Below are 23,309 nucleotides of genomic sequence, written 5' to 3'. Positions count from 1 at the left end.
GAGATGTTTTACTGCAAGCCTTGATTGCTAGTGCTTGCTCCAGTTACACTGTAAGTGTGTGAACTGCAGGGGGCCAGGTGGAGGGAGGGGAGATTGGACCACAGCTGCTCTGTGGGAAAAAATAAGTCTGGGAAAAAGAGGAAATGGGAGTCTATAAATTGGGTGTGAAGAGCCTGCTACAGGGACAGCAAATGGAACTGTAATAACAAACCAGGGCAAGTAAAGGTTACAAAAGAGAGGAGAGCTCCTGCCACCCGGCAGGTGTCTGGCTATCCCGGGTGCAGAGTTTCCTATGTAAAGCCAGCTAGCAGGCAGACCCAAGTGTCAGTTGGAAGAGGGCTATATGTCACGACAGGGAAAACTGTACCTAGACAGGAGTGGGAACCTTGTGGTGTTTATCCTGGATGAGGTTCATGACATGTGGCCAGATGAAGAGCTAGCAGCTGCCATTTATTGGTCTTAGGATGTTCTGTCTTTTACAGCCCTGATGATGAGCTGGTGTGACCAGTAAGTCTGCTGTCTGGTAGGAATGTATGTAGTTGTGTGTATAGTTATTTATCGGCACCAATAAATTATCAGTTGTATTTGTTATGTAAGTAGATGGTAGCAGTTTATCTGTACAGTGTAGGCTTGGAGTACAGAGGGCTAGAGAGGTGTCTAAAAGCTTGTACTGCCCTAGCAGAAGATCCAAATTTGACTCCACACCCCACAGCAAGTTATCTCCCAACTACTTGTAACTCCAACTCTAGGAGAGCTGACACCCTCCTCCGGCCTCTCTGATGGGTAGACACACACACACACACACACACACACACACACACACGATACAGAGTATTCTATCTTGGTACTTACGCTCACACTGATGGACCTCAGGTATGTCAGAACTTGCTTCATAAGATTGGTTCTGCCATGCATGCCCAGACACAGTCTGAAAGCTGCTCTCTCTACAGCACACAGGAGCTCAAAACAGGCATTGTGGAGATGCTGCCCAAGCCCTGTGCAGTCTGTGTTGCTTCTCCGTAAACAGCTCTGGGGCTAGAGGGAAGGCGCCACAGGTAAGAGCCCAGGCTGCTCCTGTAAAGGACCAGAGTTCAGTTCCCAGCCCCACATGGCAGCTCACAACTGCCTGTAAATCCGCCACCTTCCACTCTCCACAGGAACATGCGTGCCTGTGCTGCACATAAACTCATGCAGGCTCATCCAATATGCATAAGTTAAAAACATACATAGATCCTAAAGGAAATGAGCACTGAAGGCGTTTTGAGTAGAGCAGGGGTAGGTGGCTGGGTCTTTGTTTCCCAGCATCAGCAGTGACCTGGGTAGGTGTGGCAGCATGGGATTGGCCCTGGCATCATCACTCAGGGAGATCTGCTCCAGACAGCACAGCTCCCGCTCTCCTGTCCAGAACCCAGGTGTCAGCATCACCTCTGCTCCATTGAGAGGGTGGGTTTGTTGTTGTTGTTTTAGCGTTTCCAACATCCTATGGAGCCATAGTAATCCCTGGAAAGCTCATGCAGGTGGATGGTGTTGAGGGATGCTTTCTATGAGCCAGGAGAGCACTGTTTTCTACGAGAGCACTTGTCAATGATTTCCCCCTCCCCTAGCTGAACACCCTGCCCCTGCAGTAAAGTGTAGACTTTGGGGGTTTCCTTCTCTTAGCCTCATTTACTGTGCCATAGTAAATATGTTCTTTGTTGCTCTATGCTATCTTTAACGTCAACACATAAATGACAGTCCAGTGAGTTATGCCCATGGGCTGATAGCTTGTGTTTAATTTTATGTAAGGAATCTAATTTAATTCTACTTAATTCTACAACCATCTTTCTAGGCTCCCAGGGGGTAATGCCTCCTACTTAATTTTATTTAATTTCTAAGTCATTTCTGTTTAATTAACCCACCTTGTGTCTCGATTACCTGTGGGTCTCTCACTGCTACTGTCCTGTGCCATACAGACTTAGTGTCAATTTAAGAGGTTTTTTTTTCAAGATTTCTTGATGTAAGGCAGCACGAGATGAACCGATGAGCAGTTTCTAAAGCACTCGAGCGCAAACACATAAAATGCTGCTGTTTGATTTTTAAGCAGTGGAGCAAATGGCAAAGAAAACATAAGACCTGAAAACACTGGGTAAAAATGATTCCCCAACTTCCAGGATGCTGCGGTACAAACCTAAACGTTACCAGAGATGCTTTCTGAGGCCAAAAGCTTGTGCTTGGCTGTAACTGTTGGGTGACTGAGTCAGAGGCATGAGCAAGTAGCTCCTTAGACTGCAAAAGTTTTAAATTTTATATAATTAGACTTTTAACTTTTTAAAAAATAATCTTATTTTACATACCAATCCCAGTTCCCTCTCCCTCCTGTCCTTCCACTCCCCCTATCTTCTCCCCATCCCAATCTCCCTTCCGCTCCTCAGAGAGGGTGAGACCTCCCATGGGGAGTCAACAAAGTCTGTCACATCACTTGAGGCAGGACCAAAGCCTCCTCCCTGTAGCTGAGCTCAAAAGAGCCAGTTCGTTCACTAGGGATAAATCCTGGTCCCACTGCCAGTGGCCCCACAGACTGCCCAAGCCACACAACTGTCACCCACATTCACAGGGCCTAGTTCAATCTTATGCAGGCTCCCCAGCTGTCAGTCCAGAGTCAATGAGCTCCCACTTGCTTGGGTCAGCTGCTTCTGTGGATATTCCCATCATGGTCTTGGCCCCTTTGCTCATAATATTGCTCCTCCCTTTCTATGACTAGACTCCAGGAGCTCAGCTGTGGATCTCTGCATCTGCTTCCATCAGTTCCTGGATGAAGGTTCTATGATGGCAATTAAGGTAGTCATCAATCTTTAAAGTACCCTCACCCTTATAGCTTAGATTCTTAGCTAGGGTCATCCTTGTGGATTCCTGGGAATTTCCCCAGTGCCTAGTTTCTTGCTAACCCCATAATGGCTCCCTTTTTTAAGGTGTATACGAGTGTTCTGTCTGCATCCATGTTTGAGCATCATACATGTGCAGTGCCTGTAGAGGCCAGAAGAAGGCATCAGATCCCCGGCAACTGGAGTGACAGAGATAGTAGGCCATCTTGTAGGTATAAGTCACTAAAGCTGGGTTCTCTGTAAGAACAGTCAGGGTTCTTAATGGCTGAACACTCTTCAGGATCTGTGAACACTATGTATGGGCTCTTCCAGGCTCTCGGGGCCTGCAGAGATCTAGCTGTCCTGCTCTTTTATAAAAAGGTATTGCCATTCAAGATAAGGACTGGCAGTGTGCAATGTCAGCTGGCTATTGCCTGAAACAGCAGCCCACCAGTGTCTCTCCCTTTGCGGGGCCAGTGGCCTCCGCTCTCTCCAGCTTCACGGGATAAAATAAAGTTCTCCTCAAAAGAGTCTGAAAAATCCACGGACTCAAGAGACAAGCATCTGAGCTCAGGCCTCTGCCACCTGATTTTCTGCATCTTATAACCAAAGTCAAAGAGAACATAAGGCTGGCCCAGCCAGTGACACAGGGGACAAGTGACAGGCAGTGAAGCAACCAGGAAAAGGGGCTCTCAGGGAATGTGGCTGGGGCAGAAACTGTACTTCCCTTATATGGTGGAGAATTCTGGTCTGTTGGACCAGAAGCTGAAAATCTTCTGATACAAACTGCAGATGCCCCAAACAGGAGTCTGGCCCTTCTCTTAAAAATTTCATTTCATCTGAACTAGCCTTTCATTCTAAGGGTCAATCCAATTACCCAGGATAAATACCAGTGCCTCTGCCATGGCCCCATCAATCCCTGAAGATCTGAGGAGGGAGGCGGAACAGAGAAGCAGACTCCCAGGGGCCGCTCTGAGACCATGGCTCAGTGAACCCAGGTGAGACGTGGCCATGAAGACCGTGAAGAGAGCCCTTGTCCTCTCTTCCAGCGCCCTCCCTGTAGAGAAGTCCTTCATGTACTATGATGATCAGACTCCTAATTAGCCCTTAAAGTCATTTTACCTCAGATGACATCTGTTTACACATACAGGCACTAACAACATCAGGTTCGGTTTGTCTTAGGTCTAGCTCACTCCACTCTATACTTCCCTGGGAAGGGTAAATGTATACAAACTTGGTGCTCAGAGCTGGTATGATACAGGCCCATAATTTTTCTTCCAAACTTAGAAATTCCTAAAGCTCTAAGATACACAAACACACACACACACACACACACACACACACACACGGCACAAAATTGTTGGACAACCAAAAAACGATTTTCTTATCTATCCCATTTAGTTTCAACGTCACTATGTTTCACTGCTAAAATATTAATACTGTGTTTGAGAAAGAGCGCTGTTCTGGGCCCACTGGGAGGATTAATACTCAAAACACATCTGGCTCCAAGTCCTTTAGGTGAGGAACTTAAGTATGTTGACTCCATTCTGTGAAAAGAAGCAACTGATATCTCTTCAGGAGAGGCAAGAAAAGGTGCATATTGGACTAAATGTATGTTACATTATCTTCCTTGTTAGGGGCTAGGAGGTAGTGCAATGTGCAAGAGCACTTGCTATACAAGCAAAAGGACACGAGTTCAAATCCTGCACCCATTGAAGATGGTAGTAGAAGATGCCTGATGTCCTCAAGAGTGTACATGCAAATACACACACATACACACACATCAAAAGAAAAAAGAATTCTTCCCTAATACATAGTGTATATCTTTATTTACCTTATAATTTCACTGATGTCCACAGAAGGCAAAAGCAAACTATAAAGGATATGCTGAACAAACAAAAAGGGATGGAAAATACCTCCAAAATAGACTGCATGATGCTTCATTAACCTTGAATTTTCTTAACACTAATGAGAAAACAACAACATTGTTTAATATTGGAGAGACATTGGATAATAGAAAAAAACTTCTGAATTAAATCAGCCAGTGTATTTCATGGATGTGTTAACCTTAGAACGGAAATCAGGAGATGTGCTACATTGGGGAAGAGGTTTCACTCTTGTTTCCACAGGAGAAGAAAAGCTATGGGTACCATCAAAATTAATAAAGATTCAGTTTGAAAAAGAGAAACCTCTGGAGAAAGAAAAATGACAGCTCATCCACAGAGGTGACAACCTTACAGATTGTAAGGAAACTTCACAAGGCTTGGAGCAGGGTTCTGTTCTTGTCTTTGCAAGAGAATATTTATCTTCAAAAGGTCAAGAGACCCTGGACATCTAGATGCCTAAAGAGGAAAAGATAATTATCCAGATAGGATCACCAAGAAAATTATGACTTTTGAGGACAGGTCATCTGAGGGTAAAAAAATATCACTGAATGTGTGGTGTGTGTGTGTGTGTGTGTGTGTGTGTGTGTGTGTGTGTGTGTGTGTGCTGCCCACTAGAACAATAATCACGATTCACTTAAAAATCAAGGCTGACTTTGGAGTTTGATGATGGCTCTATCCTTCTCTAGACGCAAGAATATTGTTAAAAGTTTCTGTCTCGTCAGGAGCCATCTGGTATGGGATAGAAAGAAGACAGAATTTAGAAAAAATATACTTTTCTCCATACCTATTTTTGTTATTATCATACCTTAATTGGATATGTCTATATAAATAATGTTTAAGTTTCCACAATGAACAATGAATTTTCCTGCAGTAACCTTTGAAGTTTCCAGGAAGAAGATGGGGCCCCATAATGACTCCACCTGGTTGATATTTATTGGACATTTTGGAATGTTGTTTGATTGCACTTCCTGTTTACTTAAGTAATATTATTTCCCTTGTCAGGTCTTCGATGGGGTTGAAGACTAGATAGTTGTAGTTACTTTCCTCTCATGACTTGGCCAACTTATTTATAATATAAGACTTAAACTCCTTAGGATAGTACAATTATTGAAACATTGATAGCACATGAAACCACACCCAAAGTGGGCTGATATCTTAAAGGCTATTGGCTGAAGGAGTTCCCACAGTATGTGTGTGTGTGTGTGTGTTGTATGTATGTATACGTGTGTGTTGTGTGTGTATGTGTGTATGCTGTTTGTGAGATATGTGTATGTGGTATGTGTGTATGTGTGTGTGTGTGGTATGTGTGTATGTGTGTGTGTGTGGTATGTGTGTATGTGTGTGTGTGATATGTGTGTATGTGTGTGTGTGTGTGTGGTATGTGTGTATGCTGTGTAGCTTCCATGTGGACTTAAATAGCCTGACTTTTTTTCCCAGTCCTTTCTCCATTTTCCTTCTCTGGGCAGTTTCTGAGATTTACAGTTCGCTTGCCCTGGTTGTGGGGGAGGATGTCTTTTAAACACTAATAAAATTGTCCCTGAGATAGATTCATTTGCGTCCACTCTTAAATTATTTTATTAATGAGACTAAGAACCCCAAGAAGGGACCCTGATTTCCCCTGTGTTGGTTATTCTTGTCACACCAAAGGAACCTAAAATACAGCATCTTTTTTATGTAGCTACTGAGCAGAGGACATAGTTCAGTCTGCATGGCACTTGCCCAGAATGCAAGAGCCCTGAGTTTTATCCTCACCACTGTATAAATGAAAAATAAAATAAAAAGGTGTGGTAGCACTCGCTCTCATCTCAGCCGCGGGGAAACAGAACAAAAGGATTACAGATTTAAGGTCTTCCTTAACTACCTAGCACATTAAAGACTAGGTAGGTGTATAGGAGAGCCTACCTCAAAAAATAGATTAAGATGCAAAAAGAAATTAAAAAACAGCTATTTAATAATTTATACTTGGGAAAGATTCAAGAGTCCAACTAGGTGGTATAGATTTAGGATGAAATGAGGTGTTTTCATTAGCCAAGGTTCTCTAGAGTAGCAGAACTTATAGAATGAATAAATAGAAGATAGATAGATAGATAGATAGATAGATAGATAGATAGACAGACAGAGATGGATGCATGGATGGACAGGTATATGATAGATAGATGATAGGTATAAGATAGATAGATAGATAGATAGATAGATAGATAGATAGATAGATAGATAGACAGAGATGGATGCATGGATGGACAGGTATATGATAGATGATAGGTATAAGATGGATAGATAGATAGATAGATAGATAGATAGATAGATAGATAGACAGACAGACAGGAAGGGATTTATTAGAGTGGCTTACAGGCTGTGGTTCAGCTAGTCCAGCAATGGCTGTCTATGAGTGGAAGGTTCAAGAATCTAGTAACTGTTAAGTTCTCAAGGCTGGGCATCTCAGCTGGTCTTCAGTATAAGCTGCAACTCTGGAGAAGTAGGCTCTAGTGCCAGTGACAGAAGGGACTTGCTATCCAGGGAAGGGCAATCAAACAAAGAGCAAAGGCTTCCTTCTTTCATATCCCTATATAGCTGCCAGCAGAAGGCTGGATTGAAAGTGCATCTTCCTACCTCAGGATCCAGATTAGAAGTAGATCTTCCCGCTTCAAATTAAGCAGAAATCCCTCACAGGTGGACTACTCCATTTTTGGGTTTTAGTTGGTTCCAGATGTAATCAAGGTGACAACCAAGAACAGCCATCACAGGGGTTGCCTGAAGAAAGCAACTCAAGAGGGAAGGGTTGGTCTGGCCCATAGTTCAAGGGTTCTGTCCACCATGGCTAGAAAATGCAGGCTTCAGGAGCACAGCTCAAGGGTGTGGTCCATTGTGGCTGGGACATATGGCTCCAGAAGTTTAAGGCATCTGGTCACATTGCATTGCTGAGTAGGAAGGAGGGGTAAAGACTTCATGTCTGTGTTTAGCTTCCTTTCTCCACATACACAGTCTGGGATCAGTCAGGGAATAACACCACCCACAGTGGGTAGGTGTTCCCATATCCATGAAATCAAGACAATTTCTCTACCAGCACACCCAGAGGCTTCTCCAAGATGGTCCTATATTCTGTTGGGTTGACTGTTAACATGCCATCATAGAAACAGATCAGTGCAGATTCAAAGAGAGAGCAAGAAGGTCCTAGCCAAGGTTCATCTTCTTAACACATCTCCACAGAGCGTGACAAAAAGCTATGTCGGTCTCTCTACCATCATCTCTGTTCCACTCCAACTCCCTCCTGCAGGACACAGGCATGTACAAACACACACACACACACACACACACACACACACACACACACACCATTCCTGGTTCCCAACCACAGCAATCCGTGTTGGGAACCACACTGGGGATTGTGGGATTATTGATTCTTCTCGTCTCAAGGCTTTTCATTAGTGCCCACACTGTTGCCCTAATGGATTCCTCTGTCTAGCTTTCTTTGATATGAAATTTGTCAACAAAACAAAACAAACCCAAATAGTTCTCTTTGATGTTTATGAAACATGGATAGAGCTCCCCCGAGCATTGGTCTGGTCTTCTATAGTTTTAGGATTACTCTTTCTTGGCTATTTCATGAGTCAGCATGCATACCCTTCATTAGAATAAAGGAGATTGCTGTGGCAGAGACTAGCCTATGCCCCAGCTGTGCTGGCCTGACCACTTCAGGGGAATCCTGTGTGCTGAGCGTGTGGACGACAGCAAGAAAAACTAGTCTCTCAGGGCTGCTTTCCCAGCCTTATCTGGGGCATTAGCAGCCTCTATCTCCTGTTCTAAGGCCTGGTTATTGTTTGGTTTTTGGTGCTTTTTTTTTAAAGACCCAGGTTTAAATTTTCTCACACACGTGATCAGAGCACATGGACCCACAAAAATGAATTCAGCAATTCGTAATTAGACCTCATTATGTGAAATGTGTATGTATATAAACGTGTGTTTATATTCATACATACATTATGGCTGACATCCTGAAATAGACCCACAATAGCACACTTTTTCTGTAAATGTAACATCTGAACTACCCACATTTGTAAAGTGGTTTTCTTCGTGTTTGAAGGAGAGGCTACATATGGAGGAAGAAACAGTTAGGGATGCCTTCCCAGCAGGACAACTGAACTCAAATCTTAACTGATCTTGGAAGAAACCTAACAAATCATTGTGGAAAGGAAGCCCACCCTGGTTAAATGAAGAAGGGGTGTCAGTCCCGGGAACCGAGAGATGAGAGAGGGTTATCCCTCCCGCCCAAGCTGCAGGCTGCACTTGGATTCGTGGGGATATTCACCACTGCAGCCCTTGATACCCAAAGCCTCACGCCCACCAGAGCCCCTTCCTCCTTGGCTGTGCTCCACCCCCTGCCAGGACTCAGATAACCTGACTCTTCCTGGAGAGAGAGAACACCACACCTCCTGAAATAGGTTTGCTTATTGCTCTTTTGTTTGTGTTTTTAAACGTGTCTGTTTAGCTTTTTGAGAAAAATCTACTGAGGTTTTCAAAACTCCTACATGGAAACAGGTGGAAAATTAAAATCTCACCCAAGGAGATTTTTTTTTCAACCCCCTTGTAAAGTCATTAAACTTAAATCACCTTCGGATGGGATTAAATATTGAACCCATTGCATGTTCTGACATTGGGGGGGGGGGGGCTCAAAACTCTAATTCTGATGTTCTTCCATCTAGATCTTTTTCATGTTACTTTGTTTCAGAAAGATTTAAATAAATCCCGAGATTGGAATATGCCTGCTGCAGCTCTTCGGAGCATGTTTTGGCCCATATGGATTCTAATGTATTCAGTACTGTGCCGAGAAGTTGGCGGGCTTGTGTCCAAGAGCTCAGGCCTTTGAATCAGTGAGAACAAGGTTTGAGGTCTCGGCTCTGTCCCTCCATAGCTTTGTGGCTGTCTAGGCTGTGACTCTTTTGTGTGATCCATTCCCAGAGAAGCATGTGTGATTCAGAGCGACTACTCTCCCTAACAGTGCAAATACTAAATAAAGTCTGGCTTTGGGCGGGGGTGGGAGGTGTCAAAGCCACCCTAAGGCTCAGTGCCTGACACCATAGGGCATGGCTCTGTATCGTGCCCCAAGTATAGCTCACGTTGGTACAGGAGATCTGGCCTCTGCCATCCTCCTTCAAGGATGGAGACCGCAGCTGCCACCATTTCTACAGCACCAACACTTACCACGGAAGAGAGAAGGGAGCTTGGGAGATAATGTCTAGGTCAGAGGATCTTCCACGTGGAAGTGACCTATGGCCTTTTACTCACTTGTCATTGGCCAAATCAAATGCTGTGACCACACCCACACTCTAGAGAGAAGAGGGCAGGATACAGCTGAGGAGTAGAGTCCTTGACTACCGACACAGGACCTGGGACTGACCCTGGCTGGGGGCGGGATGAAAGGAAATGAAAGCTCCACCCACACCCAGGGGAAGAAAGATTTTCTCCCACTTGGGGCTGTCATCTCACTCTCCTGGTGGTCTCCTTGGTTGGGAAGAAGCATCAAGTTCCTATAACGGCATTTGTCAGTTCTGGTGTTTTTCCCTGAGTCCTTCCCAGAAGGCTTTTCTGAGCCTGTCTTTCAAGTGCCTTCCTCTGGCCCTGTCAGATCTGACAGGGCTGACTAGCCTGTTTCTATGGCAGTGCCATGCTGGTTGGGATACTATAGTTCTGTAGTATAGTTTGAGATCAGACAGCGTGATATCTCTAACACTATTTATTCGACTTAGAATTGCTTTGGCCATGGGGGGTCTTTTATGCTTCCATATAAAATTTAGGACTATTTTTCCCAGGTTTATGAACAATGTCACTGGAATTTTGACAGGAATTGCATTGAATCTTTAGATCACTTTTGGCTGTTTTCACAATATTGATTCTCCCAATGGATTTCCATTTTTAGTGTCTTTTCAGTTTATTGCCCCAGTGTTTATCTCTAGTGTGTTTGTTTGATTGGTGGCTACTGTAAATGTTTTTTTTTTTCCAGTTTTATTTCTGGGCAAGTTTACTATTGGTGTATAAAAAAACTACTAGCCCAGCTTGGAGGGCACAGTTTCCTGAGAGATTGATGAACACTGCACACTATTGCCAGTGTACCCCTCAATCCTCAGCCAACATCAGGAAGATGCCAGTGTACCCCTCAATCCTCACCCAACATCAGGAAGATGCCAATTATAAAAAGACAACAGTAACAGTAGGTTTGAGTTAAATCTTGTGCTCAGTGACGGAAACCTGGGTTATACACACACACGTGTGTGCACACACACAGAGGGCAAGGGAGAGAGAGATTCAAAGGAACCTGCAGTCCATATAAGGAATTACACTTCTCAGTGTCTACTATTATGTAACATAACTGTGCTGTGGTCCCTCAGTCATGGTATTCCAGATTTGTACTTCAAGAAAATAAATCTTAATTTCAATGACACGTGTGATATATCAAGCTCCCTCTGTCATCCGGCACATTGCGGTCCAAGTTCATCCGCTTTGTCAAAAGAAGCCATTCCTTCCGTAGAACTGCAATACAGCAACAGCAAACCTCATGTCTCCTCACCTGACGAGGGGAACCTATTTTAAACAGGCGCTCAACCTGATTACTAATGAAGGCTTCCTCCGGCTCTCTGACCTAAAGCTCCAGTTATTAGCAGTTGCCAGTGTCCAGCCTCCTTCTCTGGTCGACACCGTAAAGGGCTGTGCGTGGCTGTCTGATTTATCACATCCATTGCATTTTGTCAATTACTCACAAGGACTACAGATGCCGAAACATTACAGATGTGGCACACCAGACTGAATAATGGATGGCTGGCATTGAGAAAGATACTAGTCAAGGTCCCACTGGTGCAAGGGAGACCACAACCTTCACATGCAAGTATTCCTTTTAACGGGGGCCAAAGGCCACATTAGACTGATGAATTCAAGAAACGTAATTCAGAAGATCACAGATTAGGAACAACAGGGGGTATATAAAGTTGGAGAGAAACCTAATTATTCAGTCGAAAAGGCAAAAGGCATTAACAGCACAGACTATGACGTCATAGCAACCTACATATCAGGCAGTCCCTGTGCTCATCAAAGAACCAATCAGTCCAAGGTGAGATACAGAGCAATCCAAAGCATCTGGTCCCTGAAGCCCAAGAGCAAATGAACTCTAGCTGGGAGTGGTAGAAGGGGATGGGAGGTGGACAGCAGGGATGCGATTCGGGGCCTCTTTACACTGTGTCTATAGATCATTAGCTGGCAGGTGCACGATTTAACACTAGCACAGCGGAGTGCCCAGGGAATTCAACTTCTCTTCCAACAAATAGCTCAGGAAGAGTTGGGTCATATCTTCATCTCCCCCAAGGCCAGGAAATAACATTGTGTGCATAAAATATACCTTGTAAGAACTGACGAGGCTATGCTGTTTCTACAATCATATAGGTCCCATGAAACTCCAAATTCCTACAACATTCTTCCAAAGTGCATAAATAACATCAGCTTTTGTCAAATGAAGTCACATTGCATAGGCTCACCACGAGGTCATCCTGAATGCTGCAGACACCAGACCAGGTAGAGGGTTACAAACTGTCTTTCCCAAGACTGTTCTTATTCTGACACCATGTCCTTCCCAAGGATTAGTATAAAAATTCTATTTTTTTTTTTTAAATACAATATATTTTGATCACGTTTTCACTCCTCCAGGTACCCTCCCTATCCAACCAACTTCATGTTGTTCTTTTTGTTCTCTCTCTATCTGGTTTGGTTTTGTTTCTCAAAACAGTGTTCCTCTGTATAGCTCTGGCTGTCCTGGAACACGCTCTACAGACCAGGCTGGACTCAGACTCACAGAAATCCACCTGCCTCTGCTTCCCAAGTGCTGGGGTTAAAGGCATGCATCAACACTGTTTTAAAGAACAAAGATAAGTGTGTTCTTTTTGTCATTTTTTTGTTGCTGTAGTTTTGTTTGTAAAGAGATAGAAAGCAAAAAAGATCCAAAACTGCAAAAATATCACTTATATTCTGAGGCAGCCTAGCTTTAACAAGCCATACTCATCCAGGTAATGGAGGCTCGAGAGCTCTGGATGTGGTGGGAGAGGAGGGCTGGGCGGGAGTTCTGAGCTGCCTGAAGGATGGACTGAGTGAATGAGGGTCTCTGCTTACACATCAAAGCAGGGTCTTTCATCCGTAGCATGTGGTGGCCTATGCCTGGGTCCAGACCTGGTGAGGATTCCCCGCAGGCTCCTAGCTGCCTCTGTTTCTCCCTCATTCACAGCACTGCTCTTTCCTGAGGCCTTACAGCAAGGGGGTGGGGCAACCTAATTAAGACCTGGTGATTGGACACTCCTCTTCCAAGGCTTGGTCAGCAAAGCTTTGGGGGAGAAGGGGACTCATATTGCAGGGGAAATTCCAATGAATGTCTGGCCCGTTGTGGAACCAATGCTATGTGGGCAGGGGTGGGGAGTCTCTAAGCTCAGAGCTGCTATGTGGAGAAATTTGAGGATCGTTGAAAAGAATGAGGAGCTGGAGAGATGGTCACTGGTGAAGAGCCCTGGCTGCTCTTCCAGAGGGCCCAGTTCCTGGCACTGACATCAGGGGCTTACTACTGCCTACAGCTCCAACTCCGGGGGATCCAGCCCCTTCTGGCCTCTGTAGATGCTGCATGCACTTGGGACACATACAAACACACACTCATAAATAAAAATAAAATAAAAATCTCTAAAGGAGAATGGTGTAAAAGAGCAGGCCCAGGATTTTCTGCATCTAGTCCACCACTGAATTAGAGGGGCCTCTCCTGCCCCGAAATTTCCCTCCTTTGTTTCTTGACCTCCATAGAATCATACACTCAAATATACTCAAAACCCGTAATTCCTCATCCTTCCCATTTTCTCAAATGTTGGACTTTTTTATTCTCATATATTACATCCCAACCTCAGTTTTCCCTCCCTCCCCTCCCCGCAGTCTCTCCTCACCACTTCCCTTCTCCCCCAGATTCACCCTCCCTCCATCTCCCCTCCCAAAACTGCAGGCCACACAGGGACATCAACCAAACACAGCACGACAGTCTGCTCTAAGCCCGGGTACAGACCATCACATCAGGCTAAGGGAGGCCACGCAGCCGGAGGAAACGGTCTCCACACGCAGGCAAGAGTCAGAGCAGCCTCACTCCCACGGTTAGGAGTCCCAAAAGAATATCAAACTACTCAGTCATAACATGCATGCAGAGGACCTGGGTCAGACTGCTACAGGCGCCCTGATCTCTGCGGGGGCCCCCGTGAGGCCATCCGTTGATTCTGTGGGCTGTATTCTCATGATGTTGGATTTTTTAAAATAGTAATACAGGAATATTTTTTAAAGAAACATCTTTCGGACAAGTGGCATTAGAAGCCCAAATGATTGCAGACACCTGTACCTTGTGTCTCTCTGCGTGTGCAGGACACCCTCCACGCGGGCTACGTGCAGAGTCAGTGGGTCAAAAGCCCTTCCTGCTGAGATTGAAGGCCAAAAGTCCAGAAAACCGTGAGAACCTAGCCTTTGACCTCCAGCATGTCAAAGAGAAAGTTCCAGATGTCAAAACTACTGAGATATTTATTTCTTTATTAGCATTTCTTCTGCCCCTGCACAAGGAAAAGCCCAATCTAAATGGCACAGATGTCAAAAGTCACCTTTTATTTCTCTTTAGGGTGCTTCTGCTGCATTCTGGGAATTCGTGATTGTGCACTCACGTGATCCGTGTTCTGCAGTCAGCTCTGAACCTCCTATTACATTTGCATTCTGTTGCTGAAATAAAACACTGGCCAAAAGCAACTCTGGAGGAGAGGACTGATTTCAGCATAGAGGTTACATCAACCACCAAGGGAAATCAGGGCAGGCACTCGAGGCAAGAGCCTGGAGTCCAGAACCGAGGCAGAGATGGTGGAGGGGTACTGCTTACTGGTTTGCTCAGCTGTCTTCTTTTGCTTTAATTTGTGTGTAAGTGTTATGCCTACATGCATTTTTCTGCACCACAGGCATGCTTGGTGCCCACAGGGGTCAGAGAAGGGTATTGGACCCCCTGGAACTGAAGTTACGGAGGGTTGTGAGCTGCCATGGGGGTTATTAAACCCATGTTAACCAGTGCTATTAACCCTTGAATCACCTCTCCAGAATACCAGCTCTCTTTCTAAACAAGGCCCAAGGACGGAACCATCCACAGTGGGCTACATCAATGAACAATCACTAACACACACCGAAAAAGCCCCAAGGATGTGCGCATAGGCCAATCTGATCCATCAATGAGCAATCACTAACACACACCGAAAAATCTCAGTATCCAACATCTGATGCTTACTGGTGACTCCTGGACTCTGAGAGTCATAGGTAGGTTCCGCTTCAGCTCTGCCGTCCGTAACACAAACATTTCTCCCAGGCTCAGGCCGGCCCCTCTCCATACCTGTTCTTCTTGCCATGGTAGACAGCCCACAGGCCGAACATCTCCAGTATCTCAGGATCTCTACTGCAGCTGAGACTGTGCCTTCCCCCGTAGCCTCTCCCGCCTTCTGTCTGTGTGTCTTTGTGTGTTTCAATCTCCAGCCCCTTGCCCGAAGCTGGCGAACTGTATGGTAGCGCTAGAGCGCAGACAGGCATTGTGCGCTGCAATTTCTATACATCCCAGTCTATCATTGAGGGAAGTCGGGGCAAGAACTCAACAGGATCCTGGAGGCGGGAACTGAAGCAGAGATCATGGAGGAGCACTGCTTGCTGGCTCGCTTCCTCTGGTTTGTTCAGCCTGCTTTCTTAAACAACCAGGACCACCTGCCCAGCACTGGCACCACACAGAGACATGAACCTCTAGTCACTGGTAAGAAGCCCATTATTGAACAGCACCATGGAGTGGGCCAACAGGTGAAAACCTCATCCTCTGATCCTCAAGGCCAAGGCAACACGTGCTCGTGAAGCAGAGCTTGTAAACAACATATATATGTATGTATGTATAAGCTTACATCACATTGACAGAGACAATAACACTCTTTCTCTATTTTCACACATGATAGAAATAAAAGCTCCAGGATGTTACCAGACCATGGCATTGGCCCTGTATTGACTCGTAATATGTAAGAGGCCCATTGCTCACGTGTTTTGATTTGTCAGTAGTGAGGATGTAGTCTTTAAAACCAATCCTTCAACTGACAAAGGTTTGATCTCCAAAATATATAAAGAACTCAAGAAACTAGACCGCAAAAGGCTAATCAACCCAATTATAAAATGGGGCACTGAGCTGAACAGAGAATTCTCAACAGAAGAACTTCAAATGGCCAAAAGACACTTAAGGTCATGCTCAACTTCCTTAGCGATCAGGGAAATGCAAATCAAGACAACTTTAAGATACCACCTTACACCTGTCAGAATGGCTAAAATAAAAAACACCAATGATAGCCTTTGCTGGAGAGGTTGTGGAGAAAGGGGTACACTCACCCATTGCTGGTGGGAATGCAAACTTGTGCAACCACTCTGGAAAGCAGTGTTTCGGTTTCTCAGGAAATTCGGGATCAACCTACCCCTGGATCCAGCAATACCACTCTTGGGAATATACCCAAGAGAGGCCCTATCATACAACAAAAGTATATGCTCAACTATGTTCATGGCAGCATTGTTTGTAATAGCCAGAACCTGGAAACAACCTAGATGCCCTTCAACGGAAGAATGGATGAAGAAAGTATGGAATATATACATATTAGAGTATTACTCAGCAGTAAAAAACAAGGACTTCTTGAATTTTGCATACAAATGGATAGAAATAGAAAACACTATCCTGAGTGAGGTAAGCCAGACCCAAAAAGAGGAACATGGGATGTACTCACTCATATTTGGTTACTAGCCATAAATAAAGGACATTGAGCTTATAATTCATGTTCCTAGAGAAGCTAAATAAGAAGGTGAATCCAAAGACAAACATATAGGCATCCTCATGAATATTAACCTTCATCGGGCAATGAAAGGAGACAGAGACAGAGACCCACATGGGAGCACCGGACAGAAATCTCAAGGTCCAAATCAGGAGCAGAAGGAGACGGAGCACGAGCAAGGAACTCAGGACTATGAGGGGTGCACTCACACACTAAGACAATGGGGATGTTCTATTGGGAACTCACCAAGGCCAGCTGGCCTAGGTCTGAAAAAGCATGGGATAAATCCGGACTAGCTGAACATAGCGGACAATGAGGAATACTGAGAATTCAAGAACAATCGCAGTGGGTTTTTGATCCTACTGCACGTACTGGCTTTGTGGGAGCCTAGGCAGTTTGGATGCTCACCTTAGGAGACCTGGATAGAGGTGGGCAGTCCTTGGGCTTCCCACAGGTCAGGGAACCATGATTGCTCTTCAAGCAGATGAGGGAGGGGGACTTGATCGGGGGAGGGGGAGGGAAATGGGAAGCGGTTGCGGGGACGAGGCAGAAATCCTTAATAAATAAATAAATTTAAAAAAAATAATAAAACCAATCCTTGAGAGTGTTCGTCTCCCAAGAGTTTCTGGGATCTTTTAACAGGCTGTTATTAACATTTCTCAGTAGGTTCCTGCGGATCTGCAGTTCACTGCCACATAAAATCATTTATTTCCCATAGCTAAGCACCGTCCTCCATTTGTTTAAAATGAGCGGGGCCTGGAGAGAGGACTCCGTAGTTAATATCACTTGTTGCTCTTGCAGAGGACAAGGGTTTGATTCCCAGCACCCCATCAGGTGACTCACAACTGTATTTCTGGCTCTTGGAGGATCTGACACCTGTGGCCTCCAAGGGCACCTACACTGGTGTGCAAACACCCACACACAGACACTCCCACCCCGACACATATTTTAAAATAATATAAATCTAAAATCCGACACTTAAAACTAGAACGTGAGTTCTCCACAACGGCCATCATGGGTGCGTGCTAGACTACGGTGATTTTGTTGTTGTTGGATGTATTTTCTCCCAGAGTGGGCTCAGGAAAGAATGCACACAAGATGCCATGTGCAAATGCACATTCTGTGCACATGTTTTGCTCATGCAAAGAAAAGATACCTTGACTAGGAAGATAAAAACTAGTTTTAAGACCAAAAAAGTGGAACCAGATTCTGGGGTATTCTAGTATTTCATGAAAGTTAAGAGGAATTTAAATTCCATATGCAAAGCAAGTTATGCACAGAGTGAAACAATGGCTTGTGACTAAAAGACTAGCTAACTAACTAGACCTAACTGCCATCTGCAAGGGAAGTCGTAAGCCAGTGTGACACCTAACGCTACCAAGCGTCTTCAACTCTAGAGCAGTTGAAGGGAAAGAGAACAATTAGGGGGCAGTCCGCACGGCCAGCCAGGGAAACCGTGTCTCAAGCGTCATAACGTGGGGCACAGAATAGCAGATAACACATGTCCCTGTCGGCACACGAGAGCCTTGAGGCCGTGGGTGACCCCGGAAAGAGAGGTATCTCCCCGAGATGCTGGATCTGGGAGATGAGGAAAACAAATTTGTTTTGTTTCCACCTTCACTCTTTCATATGTTTTGAATTATGTCCCACGTGTACATAATGCATAATACCAAAAACATATTAAAAATAATCATTTAAAACATAACCCATGAACAAATGGCTCATAGCCTTAAACCTCAATAAAGGATCTGGCACGGTGCCACTCATCCCATTCTCATTAACTTATTGAACAAAAAGTCATAGCTTACATGGAGTTTAACAACATACCCCCAAATGCCTCATTCAATGGCTTTCATTCGAATGATATGTTCCCAAAGAACGAAAGTCCTTTTGACCCAAATGAAGCAGCCATATTGTAGAAAGTTCCTAAAGCTGATGGGAAACTCTAACATCAGCTTCGAAATCAGATGCTTCCTACACTGGGATAATTTCCTCCAACTGGTTTAATCAGGGAATTCAGAGAGCTACATGTTTTTAATTACGCTATACCGTGACCAGGGAGAGCGGGAATTGGGTCCCACTCACAAGATTCCCTTTTCCCCTTCAGTAACACAAATCTACAGAGTTGCAAAAGGCTCTGCTGTTTTGTTCATATCAAACTGGAGAAAACAGCACTGTTTGTAGTCAAGATGAAGACAGCAAGAGGTGTTAGGTTTCGGCCAGAGCTGTCAGGCACCTGCCTTGCCCCGCCTACCCACTGTAGTCTCTCTGTCGCTACCCTCACCGCTGTATTAAGGAAACAGCAGGCCCCACTGAGAGAGGCTGTCTGTGAGCCTAACAGACCTCCCAGGAGTTCAGATTCCAGGAGAATAGTCCGGAAACTAATTCTCCCCCAGAGGAAGGTGACAGACCTCGGCGCCAGACTCCGGGACACTGGAGGGCTAGTGCTGGCACATCCCCTGGACAGTAGGCACCCTCCTTCTCACTCCTTACCAAGATCCCCTCCTCCCTTCCTGGCAATGCAAGACATGCCCCCTTCCCCCTGCCACCCACCAGGGAACCAGAGACTTCAAGCAGTACCACAGACAACTCATCAGCCAAGGACACACAACTTTCCCCTCCTAAGCCCAGCCCCGCCCACCCCCAAAGGAAAGAAAACAAGAGAACAAGGAGCCACTCCAGGCCAGAGGGCTCTTTATCTGGGAAAAGAAGCTCAGAGTCCCCATCTGCTTAGGGGGCTGGGCAGCTACAGGGCTGAAGGAGGACGGGGGAAATTGAATGTCTCCCCCTTTTAGACCCACAGTTGGCCATTGCCAGAGGTAACCAGTTAAAGAGTTCAGTGAATTAATAAACAGCTCCCTGGACTAGACATCCATCCTGGGGGAGGGGAAGAGGCCAATAGGTCAGGGGGGTAAGAATCTGGAAACTGGAGTTTCTTTAGTTCTAGGAACCTAATTGCTTTAGTTTCTGGAATTGACATTGTTCAGCCAAAATGGAGCTTTACAGAAGGCAGGACCATGGCTAGCACCCTTGATCTTTAAGAAGGGTCCCTCATTCTGCATCATGGGCCCCAACTCTCCTTAGAGCCCTACCATGTGGCTATCTGGCTGTCTGTCTACAGCACTGATAAATCTCACCCCTAAAAGGAAAGTCTGCCATAGAGTCCCTCTAAGCCTGTACCAGAGACTTTCCAATAAAGAGGGGAAATATGAGGTCAGGCATCCCTAAGGGGTACACAGGACTCTGCTACTCTGGGATCTGAGAAGAAGAACTGCCTGGCACAGCCTGAGTTTGCTTCTCTGTTCTCTGCCTGCAGGTGCAGTGAGGCATGTCTTGGTTGAGCTCAGCTGTAGTTCTGGCTTTTCTTGGTGTTAGTCTAGTCTCACACCCCTTAAACAAGTTCACATCCTCATTCCATAGTCTCAGAACTCTCCTAAGAAATTCAATTTTCCTCCCAGATGAATTGCTGATTTATCCAGTGTCCTCCTCAGGGAACAGGGAGAAGTCCCACTAAGTCTCTAAGTGCTTCCCTACCCCAATTCCCAAACCCACGTGAGCTTCTGTGGGTTAATCAGCTCCCGCAGGGGGAAACCTCAATGGGTCATTTTGAAAATAATTAGATCGGGGTCATTTGAATTCAAGAATCACCCCCCTTCATAGAAAGACCATGTTTTAAAGTGGATAACTCCAAGCACGGGTGTCCGCACATGAATCCTCAGGAAAACATAGGATTTTTCATAGAGAAAAGTGACTTTTGTAGAAAGTCCACTGTGCTCTTGGCTTCTCTTCCCAGAGAGCAGACTTTTGCCCCGTGTCTCACGGCTGCACCATCTGACAGGATATAGACACTGTTCCGGGGACAAAGGGGAGATAAGGGACAGGGAGCTTGCTTCAAGAGTGTTTTTAGCCATAGTCAGAGCTCCATCTTTCATAATTGCAATGGTCAGGATAGAGACAGAAAGAGACATTTACAGGGCACCTTCCACAGATCGGCTGGGAGCGGTGAGACATTCCAGTAATAGGGGTTTTAAATTTTTATTTTTTATTTCACACATCTCTTTAGTGAGTGAATGGCCTGTGTACCATGATCGATTTACCTTAGAGAGTCCTGTTCTATGCAAGATCTTGGCAAAGCAATTCTCTAGTTAGCCCTCCTTATTTCTTTTTCCATCATTATTGCATTTATTTATCTATTTAGGGGGCTCACACTCATGCTACAGTCTATGCATGGGCATCAGATGATTACTAATGGCATCAGTTCTAGCCTCCCACCACATGGGACTGAACTCAGATGGCCAGGCTGGGTGCCAGGCACCTTTACCCATAAAGCCTTCTCATTATCACTGATTTAACCTTTAGTTTTTCTGTGTTCTTAGAATGACCTCAAGGGTAATTTAAACATAATTTTTAAGTATTTGTGGCTTTATCAGTTTGCAATCCTTCATACTATTGATGCCCTCAAGAGAAGAGTATTCTTTGAGGAAAGTCTGTTTGGTCCCTTCCTTTGCTGGGCTTTTCAGTGTTGTTTTTACCTTGTGACTGGTTCTTAGGATGGAACCCAAGTGCTTCTTTGGGCTATTCTTAACAAGTTATTATTCCAGATCTGAGAATAGGCAGCTATTGAGAGCTCAGTCCTGAATGAGACTTCTGAATCACCCCCTGCTCAAGGTTCAGGGATCATAAGAGGGGCCTGGAAGAATGTAGGTGTTGGGGACGCAGAAGAGTGTGTGAACTCTGTCTTGCATGGACAGGAAGATTTCATGTTCAGGCTCAGTATAATATAATAATTATTATACTTATAATACTGTTCAAACACACACGCAAGAATCTTATAATATGGTTCAAACACACACACATGCAAGAATCTTATAATGCTATTCAAACACACATACACACACAAGAATCTTATAATACTGTTCAAACACACATGTACACACAAGAAACTTCTTAAAGGCACAAATAGGAAAAAAAAGACACAACTATTTTCTCACTAGATCTAACAGATATAAAAGTATTCTGTAACTGTCTAAGTTTCAGACAATCCCTCCCCTAACCACACACCAACTGGCTTGTGATGCACACTTTGGACTCTCTGGGTTAGGCAGTTGCCGGATTCTGTTTGCTGCTGTGAAAACAATCATTACCATATTTGGTTAGAGGTAGGGGTCCTAGGAGTTGAACCCAGAACCTTGTGCATCTCAGGAAAGTGTTCTATGACTGAGCTGCACCCCAGCCTGTGTGCTAAGCACCTTGCACAGTCTTCTTATGCTTTTATTTACTAACTCCGTTAGAGATAAAAGGACCAAAGCCCGGGAACCTGGGGGCTGCCTCTGGGCTCAGGGCAATGGCCAGCCAAGGCAGGGTTTTCTTATACTGATGACTAGAGTGTGAGCTTGAATAAACACGGATTATATAAATGCTTTCATTACGCGAAGGCTCAAATGAGGGTAGAAGGTGCTGAGGACAACCGCATGCTGTCTGAGTGGAGGTGGTCTTTGGCTTTACCTCGTCTCTGCTGTACCATTTGCTCCTCCCTGGAGGATTGCCTGCATCATCACAGGACTGCCTCAACTCAGAAGAATGCTTGGTTCTCACTCGTCCTACCCTTCTGCCCCACAGATGCAGAGGGTGTCTGGTGCCCTGGGGCTGCGGATATTCATCTAGAATAGGTTCTGTGACCTTCAGACCAGGTGGGATCAGACACAAAAATCACACATGCAGCAAACCCCTTACAGGCCCATTCCATGTTTGCCAAGGTGTTGTGTTGTGGACAGTTTTAATTTGTCTACTCAAATGAACTGGAGTAAACTGAACTTGTGCAACCCAAGGCACACTGTGTACAAACTCAAGGTCCAAGGAGCTGGGGAAACACAGATGCCAGTGCTTCGGGCTTCCTCAGACAGCACCATGGACAGCTCAGCATCCGCCTGGCTCTGTTCCCTGGATCTTAGTATCAGAAAAGACTTAGTAACAATCTGGAGATTGTCCAGGGCCAGAGTGCCTAACATGCTTGGGAAATGAGGAAGGAACAGCTGGGAACCACAGCTGGGGGGTACATGAATAGGGATGGAAAAAGAAGGGTGGTATATGTCCAGTCTGAAGCCCTTCCCGACCTTCCCTGCCAAGGACACTCCCTCCTCAGCCCTGCCGTGTAGGTCTGATTGCATAGGGCAGTTGCTAAATGCTGAATGTGTATATCCACCCACATCAAACACACATGCTGAACTGCAACTAGCGTGGGGTCTCTAGGAGTCCATTGGTTATGACATCATACTACCATGAATAGGATTTATGTCCTTATCAAAGAGATCCTGGAGGTAGGCTCTCGCCCTTCCCAGTGGGAACAGAGAAAGCACTGTGCCCAGCCAGGCACCAGACATGCTCGTGGGTGCTGCCAGACACCAAACCTACATGTGGACCCTGCCAGACAACACCAGACCAACCAAGACCTTGACTGAGGACTTCTCGATAAACGATGAGAAAGAGATCCCTATTGCTCTTCAACTGCCTCGTTTACATGTTGTTGACAGCCTGGATAAGCAAAGACTCATCTCACCATGACAGCCATTGAAGACCAATAGCTTCTTACTCAGGACAGCTTCCCCTCGAGGCTGTCCAGATGACATGAGTGCTCCCAGCTGAGCGCCAGGGACACGCTTTGTCCAGAACAAGTAAAGGTGCTGTAGAAATCTAAAGTCCATTCTAAGACCTAG

The sequence above is a fragment of the Microtus oregoni genome, unplaced genomic scaffold, assembly GCF_018167655.1.
Source record: "Microtus oregoni isolate MIOR12 unplaced genomic scaffold, Mior012 000114F_ref0000099, whole genome shotgun sequence".
Taxonomy (NCBI): Eukaryota; Metazoa; Chordata; class Mammalia; order Rodentia; family Cricetidae; genus Microtus; species Microtus oregoni.
This window is presented reverse-complemented; position numbering follows the sequence as displayed.